Below are 13288 nucleotides of genomic sequence, written 5' to 3'. Positions count from 1 at the left end.
AGACATAATGATTAAAGTGAATGAATTGATAGAAACATGAGCCTTTTGAACATTAGTTGTTTAATACAAGTTAACATAATAGAGAAATTATCAACATTAACAAGGAGAATTAAAAAAAAACGTTTTAAAATTTCTGTTTGGAATACTGACCTTTACCATCAAAATTCAAAGGATATCATTCTTCTATGAAATTATCTTAAAATTAATTAGATTAAAACAAAACTAAAGAAAACTATTCAAATGTAATATATGAAAGTCTTTAACTCCATTTACCCAAAATAAACTGATGCTTCAAAAAATGAATCAAACATAAGCTACAATTAAATCTGGAAAACATATTACGAATTTTTTTGAAGTGTTGATCAGTATTTTATAAATTATCTTTTTGAAATATATATTACAATAAATAACTTTTGTCTGGAACTTATAAATAAATATTTTCTAGATTTCAAAATTTCTTATCCTTAAAGTAAAAAAAACTAACATATCAGTGAACCTATAACAATTACAAACATTATAAATGTAATATCATATTTCATAGGCCCTTAGTCAAAAATTATATCATATTTTCATACCAACTAAATTTACAAATATTATTAAAAGTAAATTTAAACTACTTACAAGAAAAACAAACTCTAACTATTTATTGTTACTTGAGTATTTTCTGGTTTCATTAAAAGTAAACCTATTTTCAAACATAAAAAGAACATTGTTACGATGCAGAAAACACTAAAAATAATATTATTTGTTTACAAAACAAGAAAAGTATTAGTTTCAAAAAAACAAAACAAGAAAAGTATTGATTTATTACTGGGAAACTACCACGAAACAAGAAAAGAATAAAATTATTTACATAACAGTAAATAATCATAACTAAATTTCAAAAGAGTAAATTGCTTATGCAGCTCAAAGATTTGAAATATTTGAAACAGAATTTGGTATATCATAATTCATACATGCAAATGTTAATTTACAATATAAATAATTAAATTTTAAAAATTATGGCACAAAATTAACAATTATGACTCTTTCCACAGCTCTCCACATCATTCATAACATGGGAAAAAATAACACGTGTAATTTTCTTTTAATTACCAAAACTGTTCTTTCGACGATTTGTGCTTCGTCCAATCATGAGCTATAAATCGCCACATCATACAATTTGTTAAATTTATTGGATCAATTCTACTGGGCTTTAGAAACTTTGAAATACCCATTTTAGCAACTCCGCATAACCTTTCCAGTCCTAGCTTGGTCGTCACAGTTAAGAGTTTGTTTTTCTTGTAAGTCGTTTAACTTTACTTTTAATAATATTTGTAAATTTAGTTGGTATGAAAATATGATAAAATTTTGACTAAGGGCCTATGAAAATATGATATTACATTTATAATGTTTGTAATTGTTATAGGTTCACTCCTCCATCACCCTCGTCATTTCCATCGGAAATCGTCAATCTATGCAACTCATTGTTACGGTGTAATAATGTGGACCCATTCTAGATCACTTTGTGAATCTGCCTCCAACCACAATCAAAAACCTCCGCTGAAGAACATCATGGCTATGTTTATCAACAACGTATGATACTGATTTAGGTTAGGTTCTCTTTGGGAAAATTGTCAGAAGTACGAGCTCTTTAGTTACAAATGTTGTTCACAAACCCATCATGGAGTTCAGGTAACAATGATCTCCATCTGCCTCAGTGCTTAACCTAGCGGGATAGTTTCTTACTATGTTTCATGCCCTGATTTTGTATAGCAATACAGGCTTTAAGAAAAGCCAGTTGTTGTTGAAGTTTGAGTTCACACTGGATGGAAATTTAATCAGACATCTCAAAATATATAGTATTCTCTGTGGGAAAGGGTTTCTTTAGCTCATGGAAAAAAACGTACGTAAATGATTGGTTAACCGGATGGTTTTTCATCGACGGTTTGTACTGGGTGCATGAGAATATGAGCGAGATAGATGAAAATAGTGTCTCTTTCTGTATCCAGAGATGGTTGTATCTTGAAGGTAACTTCCACCAAGGAAACCATATGATTCATTCATATAGACAAAAAATGGCATAGGTTACATCTTTAACCTTATGAGTCAAACTGTGTACTCCTTGATGATTGAAAAATGGAGACTCTAAAATAGCAAGGAAATGCTTATCTAACCTTTTAATAACCTTTTTCTTAAAGACATGAGATGCATTTTGACATAGGTTGGAAATGCATATGTTGAGCTACAAGGAAGACTTCAACATTGACTATGTCTTTACTCTTGCTCTTCAAAAAATTGCTTTCAGTATGCTGATTCTCTCTATGTGAGCTATTTTATTAGTATTTTCAAATTTCTTGCTAACCATTACGAATATTGTGCCATGTGTTATCTCCCGACATTGTCTCAGATCATTATTTTCCCTTAAACATGAAATGATTTCTATTTTAGTGTTTCATTTTTACTGATTCCATGTCTTTGTATTTCAATAACATGCAATAAGAAAAGAGTTGTGGCTACCTGCCTTAGGACCTGATTTCGGACACCTTTCTCCATTATCATTGCTGGTATTCTTCTTAAAATCTTCATTAACTCTTCAAGCTTAGTTGTGAGAAACCACATGATCAACATCAACAAAATATGTCTAAGTACATACTTTGATACTTACAGCTTTTAACCACCAACCGTGAACAGGAACCACAATTTAGCATTAGCGTATTTCAAACCATGAAACTGCAGAGTTTTTCTTTTCTCTAGGACTTATTTTTTCATGTAATGACAGTCTTAGAAATTTGGAATTCAAAGCTATAGCATCGCTTCAGAACGCCTCACCAACTTAAAGCGTACTCTGAACATGTACGGTAAGATTAGTTGTTAGAACATATTAAATCATTCAGATTCTTCTATTCTTTGTAATTATTTAAAAATTAAAATTTAAAATAAATATGTCCCAATAATACCAGCCACTCATTAATCTCATAAATTTCTTATAGGTCAATGGGATCAATTTTATCTTTCAGATTGTAACGGTGTTTAAGAGCACGGTTGTACTTAACAAAAACATGTCACTAAATTGGTTTTGGGTCAAGTGATTCCTTTTGTTGGTATGGGATGGTGAAATACACTCCACTTTATCTCACAACCTGTTGTACTACACATGAGACTTAAAACTTTTACTCAAAAGTCTCTAAATGTTGGAGTAGATGCTCCATAAGAAAGCCACCACTCAGCTGATGCCTTTGTTTCCCTTTGTATTATCGCCATGGATGTCCCAAAGAGTCCATAAGCACTCTTAAAATAATCCATCTCTTTAAGTATTTGATCTTGAGTTACAACTTCAGGAACCAACTTTCCAATGGTGTCGTATAAACCTCTTTACAATACACTTCAGGTCCTTTGTACTGAAACTAATGATTCAAAAATGTGACCAGCAGCATGCAAAGGGTGATGGAGTTGGCAGTTCCATCTTTCATCAATTATTTCAAAAGTACGCTTGTACTGATCTTCTCCATAGTAAGTTTTCAGAAATCTTCTCCTTAGCTTTATTCATTGCTTCATAAATATACCCCATAGCTGTTTTTTTCTTCCCATCTATTAATCGAAGAACTTTAACTAAAGGCCCATTCAACCTGATTGCATAAAGAAAATTTCTCCAGAAGCTCTCTTGCATAATGATTTGTTTCACCCTCTTTGATCCTGCTTCTTTTGACCACTTTGAATCATTCCAAACTTCAGAAGTTACAAACTTTCTCAAGTTATCCTTGTGGTGGTAGTACTGGCTAAGTGTGATGAATGACGTAGCAAACTGAGTAATTGCTGGTCTGTGCATATTTTCTTGTTTTCTGAACCTTCTTATCATATTCACCATAGATGTATGACCATGGATATAGTCATTCATGAAGATGCAGCTTCTTATTGTAGCCTTAACTGAAGAAATTTTTCTAATATCCTCCAACATGAGACCAATGCAATGTGCTGCACAAGGAAGTCAATATATATGAGGTCTTTTGGCCATTAGCAGCTTTCCTACGAATTAGAAGAATAAAAGATTAAGTTTTCTTCACAATAACTACATAATCAAAAACACATAAAGATTAGACCAAAATAAACTTAACAGGTTTAATATAGTTTGATGCATTGTCAGTTACCACTTGGACAACATTAGCCTCTCCAACTTCATCAACCATGCGATCAAGCATGCTAAACAGCAAATAAGCGCATTTTACAGCCTCCGAAACATCAACTTATTTGATAAAAACTGATCCCTTTGGAGAGTTAACAAGGAAGTTATGTCCTTTTGAACAACTGAATCACGCCATCCATCAGACATGATTGAGCAACCTTTTCCAGCCCATTCTGCTTTGTGTTCCACCAGCTGATTCTCAACTTCCTTAACTTCTTTAATCAAGAGAGGAACTCGCAGCTCATGCATATTTGGTGGCTTAAAACAGCTACTAGTTCAAGTGCCTCCTTGAACCTGTCATAGTTGGTGGCATTGAAAGAAATTGCTGCATCATAGAACCACTTTGCAATAGCACTACAAGCGTTGTTTCTAAGTTCTTTAATCAAATACTCCAACAATATATTTTCTGCCTTTTCTTCCTTTCAAGAAATCAGGAGAAGTAGGAGCAACAAACCTGTCCATAGTACCCTTACTTTTCTTCAGATGGCTGAGATGGGCGTTGTTCTTCTACTTCTTCATCGTAATCAAAGGCTGGTTGTTGCATTTGGAGAGCAGCTTTTAGCGTTAGCCTTGTTCACGAGGAAGGCCTTGAATTCTTCATGATCAGGGACTTTAGGACATAGAATTACAGTAGAAAAGCCTCCATCAGATGTTGTTTAACACGTAAAAATCCACTATTCATGATTTTATCACAAAAGTTACATGTCCAACAACCTAATTTCTTAGGATCAGCAGTTGCATATTTTTTTGTTGGATCAACTTGCTTAGTTGAAGTAGACATGGTAAGAAGAAAAGAGTAGATAGATTTAGAAAACAGAGCAGAAACAAGAGCCAAAAGGTTTGTAAAACCAGAATTGCAAGAAGAAAGAAGAGACTTGGATAGCGCAAGAGACATGATGAATTTTTTTTCTCTTCAAAAAAGTAAGGAAAATAAGTAGTCAGTTCACGTGAATTGAAGTTTTGGAACGAGAAACAGAAAGTAAATATAATCTTAATCATAATTCTTTTTGGGGAGAATTTGCCAAATAACAAAGTTTGAGAAGGAGATTAAGGGCAGAACACTGATTTTGACATAATTCATTCCATAACAATTATGTCAAGTTTTATCCGGTAGTGCCCTTTTATCATCCAAGTTGCCAGTAATAGAGAGAGAAAACTAATGACATCAACAATTTGACACCACAATTTATTATCACATAATATAATGCCACTAACACCACACGTTTGTTTACAACATAAATATGTATCCGATTTTTCTATACCATATCTCTGAAATAGAATAAGATTCCAAATCCACTCACATCTTGTAAATACTAAAATTTGCTTCAAACTTCAATCCATAAATAGTCACTACAAGAAAGATGCGTTTTAATAGCAGACCACGATAGCATTTTTTCGCTTTCTGCTATAGTTGACATATCCGTTAGTTTTAGATAGCGTTTGTATTTTTGGAAACGCTATGATAGAATAGTATATTTAAAACGCTATGATAGCGTATTTATAATAGCATATTATTAGAAACCCTATCTTTAATTTTTTAAATCTCTAAACCCTAAACAAAGTTTTAAACCTTAAACTCTAAACATAACTTCAAAATCAAATTATTTTAATATCAAATCTTTAATTTAACCTCAAACATTAAATATAAACTCAAACTATTTATTTTTTCAATAATTAATCTTAAATTCCAATACCCTAAACCTTCAACCCTCAAACCCACTTTAATATATTTTAAACTCTGATAAAATAATACACTGATAAATTTTAATTCAAATTTTAAACTTTTAAACTTTTAAACTAATTTCATTTACTATATTCTTTTATTTTAAACATCTTAACTAACTTCATTTTACTTCAAACCCTAATCATACCCTAATCATAATCCAAACCCTTAAATAATATCTTATAAAATTGAATCATAACTTATAAAAATTATAAAATTTTAAATCTATATTTAGAAACATTAACCCCAAACTATAATTAAATTAGTTATATATAAATGTTTTTGTCGAAATTATATATAAATATTTAACTTAATTATTATATTAATGAATAACAGTTTTTAATGGATTAATTCTGGCCCTTGATGGATTTCAATCCAAATGCCAGAAACTAATGTTTTGTTAATCTTTGTATCTTTTTCTCATTGGTCAATCTCTCAAACACAAGGATAGCTATCTTAACCATTGATTATTTTTGATCCTATGGCTAGAAATCACAGATCTCACATCTCTATCTCTTCCTTCTCTTCTTCTTTCACGATCTCTCTCTCTCTCTCTCTCTCTCTCTCTCTCTCTCTCTCTCTCTCTTTTCTTGGTTTTGGATCTAAAACTAATCTCTTCTAATTCTTCTTTAATCCTTTGAATCTCTATCTTCTTCAATCATCACCACAAACACACGAGCTCCCCACCGTCCCAGCATCACAACCACCACCACATGGCCTCATTCGTTCTCTGTCCCAACACCACCACCACCACCACACCTGACCTCCGTTCGTTCGCCGTCCCAGCATCACCACCACCACCACACCTCCATGGTTCGAACTCTCTCTCTATATATATATATATGTATCTCTGCCTCCTCTCTATCTCTCTCTCTGTTTTTGAACTGGTATTCCCGATTTGGTTTAGAAATGGAGGAGGCAAGGCGAAGAAGCTCGTGGTGGAGGTGGAGGTGGATCCGGGAAAGAAGAAGAGAGACAGAGACGCGAGGAGGAGGCGAAGACGAATGGAGGAGGAGGAAGACGACGGGATGTACAGGGCGGCGAGATGGTGGTCCGCCAGTGAGGATTGCAAGATGAAGAAGACGATGAAGATGGTGGTGGAGAGGCGGCTGCATAGGTTTAGTTAGTCATCAATTAGGTTTAAACTTGGTTTAGGTTTAAGCATGGTTTAAGTTATTGGTTTATTTGGTTTAGTCTTTTTTCATTTAATTAGAGTTTTTATATTTTTGTAAACCAATTTAATTATAAATTATTTTATATAATAAAAAATTAAATATCTAAACGATTTTAAATTTTAATTATGTTTTTAATTTTTTTAATTTTTTTATTTTTTTTTTATTTTTTATGAAAGAAATAATAACGAAAATTATACGCTATTAAAGAGTATTTAATTGCAAATAGAAAAGCGCTATCGTAGCGGGAGAAAAGATAGCAGTGCTAAAAACCGTTATCTAAAGTGCTTGACCTATTATCACGGGCGATGATACATCGTTTCTTAAACCGCTATCGTATCGATAGATAGCGTTTTTTGTCCGCTAGTAAAATCCATTTTTCTTGTAGTGACTAAACTCTAAATTTTAAACATCACGTTTCCATCTATAAACTAAATCCTAAATTCTAATTACTAAACCCCTTATATAATCATAAAGAATATATTTCATATCACCGAAATATTATAGAGCTCCAACCCAACACACAACTCGTTAGTGTTAAACCCAGATCTAACTTTTGAATACTAAACCCTAAACTGCTATCACTAAACTCAAACCTCAACCCCCACCTTCCAAATACTAAGCCTTAAACCTTAATCACTAATTAAATAGATCTTAACCGAAAACCCGTAACCGGAATAGATCTTAACCGAACTCGTTGAATACTTAAATGCCCACCCCTAATTTCTATATAAGATATTGTATAGATTTGAACATATATGTACTGAACCAAAGAACCAAAGCCAAATCTAAACCTAATTCATAAATAACCAAGTGAATCCTATATTTCATGAATGAAAAATGAATTTGAATCAGAATCAAACCGCGAACCAAATATGTATCCAAATTTTTAAAATAAAATTATATACCCACAAATATTAATTATATTTAATTTCTAAATAACTAAATATACTAAAATACTATTTATTAACCAAATAACCCAAATATTTTTATCCATAAATTTAAAATTATCCGAATTATTCTATATATTTATTCAAACAGTCCGATATTTAAAGTTGGTATAGCTATTTATTTATTTTTAAGCATAGTTATTGATACTATGAATATAAATGCTATTAATTGTTATTGATAATAATATATATAAAGAATGTATCAGGCATGTGGAATTCAAAGCATCTATTATATAATAGATGAATTGCTTGTAGTCTAATAGTATTTCTTTACTTAGATATATAGTTAATGTATACGTAAGTTCTTTTTATACTCAAAATAGTGCATCCGAAATTATAGGAAGTAAAGGGAAGGAAAAGTTATAAACTATCAAGTCAACGTTATAGATATATATGTTAAATACTGGGCATTAGATATTTAAAAAAATGGATTGTAAATAATTGGACAACACTTACACCAACTGGCCATGTTGAATTAATAGAATAGATATGATGGATCAAAATCTTATAGTTCAAACTTCTTAACTTCGACAAATTATGAGCTAAAATAGCGGCTGCTTTTACATCTATGCTAATTTTAAATGATCAACTCTCACCAAAAACGATTCATGTTATATGTATAGCTTCACATCCTCTATGGAGACATTTCTCTAACCAAATCGTTCTTAGGCAAAACAATTACAGGCAGGGGCGGACCCACGTTGGTATTACCTGTGGCACGTGCCACACACTACTTGATAATTATTTTTATGTAACTAACAATGTATATAGAGGACAAAGTAGCTTATTTGGCAAGGAGGGCTATATCGTACCCCACCCAGTATCAGGTTCGAACAGATTCAAAAAGCCCAAGGGTTGAGTTTCTGTATTTTAAAATTTTCGATAACTTTTAAATATTATTTCATCAGATATTTTCTTTTGACTTTGTTACCATAACTATTTTTTAACAACTGTTTTAATAGGAAAAAATCTAATTTACCATAAATTTAGTGTCATTTTTTAAATTTATATTTAAAATATGACTGTTGTCATAAATATTTTACATTTGTGATGAATATGACTAAACCAAATCTTTTAAATTATTTCTATGAATTTTTAAATCTAAAGTTATCCTTAAATATTATATCTTAAACAATAATCCATAGATCTATATATTAACATTTACTGATTTTAAAGAAAAAACGGTATCCGTCCCGGTAGTAACTGAAGCAAAGATTTGGGAAGACGCCCAGGTGGTATTCGTCCCGGTAGTAGATCGACCAATTCCGAGCTTACCGATCATCCCAGGACGCTGGTGTTTCACGGATGGCTCTTGGAAAGACAAGGATGTATTTTCTGGTCAAGGGTGGTATAGCACCCTAGAAGGTTTTGCGGGATTAACGGGGCAAGGAGTGTACGGGCCTCTCTATCTCCTCTTCATTCTGAGATCGAAGCATTAATTTGGGCAATGGAGTGCATGAGGAATTTGCATCAATTTAGGGTCACGTTTGCAACAGACTGTTCTCAATTGGTAAAGATGGTGTCCGAACCAGAAGAATGGCCTGCTTTCGATATTTATCTGGCAGATATCAAGACCTTGCGGGAGAACTTCCACAGCTCAGAGATCATTTATGTACCACGTACACAAAACAAGAAGGCCGATGGACTAGCACGAGGGGCTAGAACTCAAGCGTCTTTTGTTGTGCACATGGATGACGAGCCACCAACATGGTTTACAGAGTCTATATGAGTTTGTAAAAGTCTACAAAAAAAAAACGGTATCCAACTTATAGTATTCCAGTCACTTTTTAGTATTATTTTTTTTCAAAATAAAAATTCATAATTTGTTAATATTTAACTTCGACAATTATTTTTATTAAGATTACTTTTCAACAGTTAGGAAAAATAAAAACATTAGGAATAATTTTTTATAATAAAATTACTATATATATGCATATATAATTTAACGGTATTATTGAAAATGAATATTTAAAATTACAAAAATCATCTCTTTATATTTTATTCATTTTAAAAAAAAAAATTAATGACTAACGTATAGATATAGTTTAAATCAATTAATTTAATTATATTTATATAACATAAATTTATATATTATGCCCCATATCAAATTATTTTCTGGGTCCGGCCCTGATTACAGGCATTTTAGTTTTTACAACAAAGGACCAGGATTCACGTTCTTGATTGTTACTTACCCGCTTTATTAAGAAAATAGTGAAAAATTCTTATTAATGATTAATACACAATCATACAAAAATAACAAAAGTAACGAAAAACAAGATTAAAAAAAATGAAACAGTGAAATTATAAAATACAATATATAACTTGAATCTGGTAAAAAAATGGTCAACAATTAACATATTCGTGAAAATACATTATACAATCCAAAAGATATTCCAAGAATATATATATATATATATATATATATATATAGAGATATTTCAAAAGAACAAAAAAAGAGAAAAAAATCCATTACAATATTATTAGTCCCAAACTCAAATTTTGAGAAACTAACAAAAACTATAAAACCACAACCAATGCTAAATACATAATCAAAAGAATTTTAATTAAATAGTTAAATAACCAGATATATATTGCTTATTATGTTACATCAAAACCAAAGTGATCATTTTTTAAAGTAATGTATCTTATGGATTTTCTCTTTTTGGTAGAAACTCAAGGTAAGGGAAACTAACAAGAAATTATTAGAAAACCATGACCAAGAATTGATGCACACATAAAACTAATATTTTTAAAAATAGTTAAAACGTAATAAATAAATAAAATAAGATTTTGTGAATAACAAGAAACCTCTAAAACCTGCAGTCGAAGTGAATGATATAAATAGCAAATCTAGAATTATTGTATCTAATGAAATATGCAAACATATCTAACTTTTTGTATTAAAAAAATAGAGAGATACGACATAATTAAAAAAATTCATGTAGTACTAAAATATATTAAAACAAACACATTATAAACCACATGCAAAGAAAATATTTAAACACATTATACATTACTCGTATGTCAACTTCCTTTCCTTTCTTTCTCCTCAATGTGCCGCCTGGCAGAGCTAAAGGGCTTCAATCCTTATTCCTTATCCCCATCTTCGCCCAGGCTCATTCGAAAAAGAAAAGAATCCGAACAAACAAGAAAAGGGTTTAGGTAGGATAGTGCGATGTAATCCAATGGCTAAAACTCTGCGTCTCGTACTAAACGAAACCACTTGGAAGAAAATGAAAGGAAATCAAGTCAGTGGAGAATTTTCCGCAATACATTTTTCCGTGGTCGAACTCTAATTCTGAAAATAAGTCGGAGTCCTTTTACCAAGTAAGTTCCTGCTTTGGTTGTCCCTGTCCGGGCTAAGCGGAGTTTAGCTCCGGCCGTGTATAGAATATGACCCTAATCGTTCTTATCAGATCGCTCCAGTACGATGGATCAAGGGGGGCTGCCAGAAAAAATGAACACGATCGAAGAGGTCAACCAGAAGAAAGAAGAGAGCCAGAGCGCCATACCCTTCTCGGAAGGAACCCGCCTTTGGAAGAGCTACTAGGGCATCGCATCTATGCTGAAAGAGCACAATCCTTGATCTAGAGGGAGCCATTACTTACCTTAGAGGAAAAGATTTAACCGCTTTTCTTCAGCATATTTTTCTGAATTCGATGAATCCAAATTCGGGGAAAAATGCCAATACCAAAGACATCGCATGCTAGAAAGAATGTGCTTTCTTCGCGTCATTACGTTGATCATACCCTTCTATGAACCGTACGAGCACGTCCTCTCTCACACCCCACCGCGCTTACGGCTCTATACCCCAACCCTACTTGCTCTGGACCCCCCCCCCCCCCCCGGTCCTCCCTTTCTATTCCTCGGTAAGTGGGCCGTGGGAGCATGGCGGGGGCGCTAGGCAACCAGTTCAACTAAAGGGGCGTAGCGGAGTGACCCCTACGCCCCTTCTATCTCATCTACCTACTCCATGAGAGAAGGTGAGAACTCATCAATCAAAAACTTTTCGTATAATAAAGAATTGGCTAGTCTATGGAAGATCCGGGGAATCTTATTCTATCACCCAAAACGACCACTCCTTATGTCGGAAAAAAGACTTGCCCTATATTGAAATGAAATCAAAACGAATGGAAGGCGACAGAGCACTCCCTATCATCAGGTAGTAGACCCTCTATGTAGTTGTCTATCTAAAGGCGATCGATCTACATCTTTCTCCATAGCCCTTGGGCTGTGTCTCGATCTCCTACATGTGAAATCTTGATTAATAGTTGTGGGAATGCGTCCTTTGTCCGCTTCCCTTTCCTTGGTTGTGTCTGTATTACGGGCTGCTTTCTCGATCCTTCTATTGTTGCGTGGAAGTGCTGCTTTCTTCCTGTGCCTTGCTCGAGCATCGAAAACGTCACACGTTGCATGATATAAGTGCCATCGCAGACCAATCTAGCTACAAGAGCGAAGGCCTATGTCAACTTCATGTTGTCAAAATTGGTAAACTACACAAGACGCTAATCAACTAAATACAGTATTAACAAATTATAATAATTGAAACAAGACAATTTGAGAACAATTTTCCGACATAAAATAAAAATAAATCATATGAATTCGAATATTGAAAGAATTATTAAACGCTAAATTAAAGATGGATAATAAACGCTTGCAAACCCTAGTCTAAAAAGAAAAAAAAAGGACCCCAAAATCTTATCATTTTGGTTTTAATTGTTATCAAAAAAAATAAGATAAAGGGTTGACATCGATTGGCCCCCTATACTACATAAACCCACAATTCCCCCCCCCCCAAGACTTCTTACCTCATCAATTGTCTCCCTAAACAAATAAATCAATCAATTTTCCACAATTTTAAACAGATTAGCTAAATCACGTTTAGTGACTCAAATTTGCGATTAAAAACACCTGATTGCCCAATAACAAACCCGATTAAAGCTTGACCCACCTCTAAAACCACGATTGACTTATGAACCCGAGATCCGATCTCTTTTCTTTTTCTGCGTAAAAAAAATTGGGGTTAGAGTTTATCGACATCGGCAGAGTTGAATCCAATATCTCAGGTTCATTGAAATCGATTTAAGCAATTGTAATCGAAAATCTAGGGTTCTCGAAGGACTTATGGAGGACGATGAAGAACATGGAGAAGGTTCGGCTCGCGTTGAAACTGCAACAATGGAGGTCGAAGAAGAAACTTGGTTTCCTGTCCTAGTAACTTCGGAAACTACAGATGAGGCAAATAGAGAGTGGAGCATTCATGTTACTCCTGTAACTCCTG

At 33.1% G+C, this 13288-nt stretch overlaps 1 long non-coding RNA gene and 1 pseudogene across 1 annotated transcript; one reads left to right on the top strand and one right to left on the bottom strand.

The window, feature by feature from the left end:
• Positions 1 to 3169: 3169 nt before the first annotated feature.
• On the bottom strand, positions 3170 to 4844 carry LOC130509922 (uncharacterized; annotated as a pseudogene).
• Positions 4845 to 6290: 1446 nt separating this feature from the next.
• LOC130510177 (uncharacterized) lies at positions 6291 to 7170 on the top strand. The gene is made up of 2 exons (XR_008943856.1): positions 6291 to 6698; positions 6793 to 7170. It is a non-coding gene; the product is annotated as an uncharacterized LOC130510177 (long non-coding RNA).
• The last annotated feature ends 6118 nt before the right edge of the window (positions 7171 to 13288 follow it).

The sequence above is a fragment of the Raphanus sativus genome, chromosome 3 (genome assembly GCF_000801105.2).
Source record: "Raphanus sativus cultivar WK10039 chromosome 3, ASM80110v3, whole genome shotgun sequence".
NCBI classification, from domain to species: Eukaryota; Viridiplantae; Streptophyta; class Magnoliopsida; order Brassicales; family Brassicaceae; genus Raphanus; species Raphanus sativus.
Note: the sequence above shows the minus strand (reverse complement) of the source record. Positions and strands in the feature narration are given on the sequence as shown.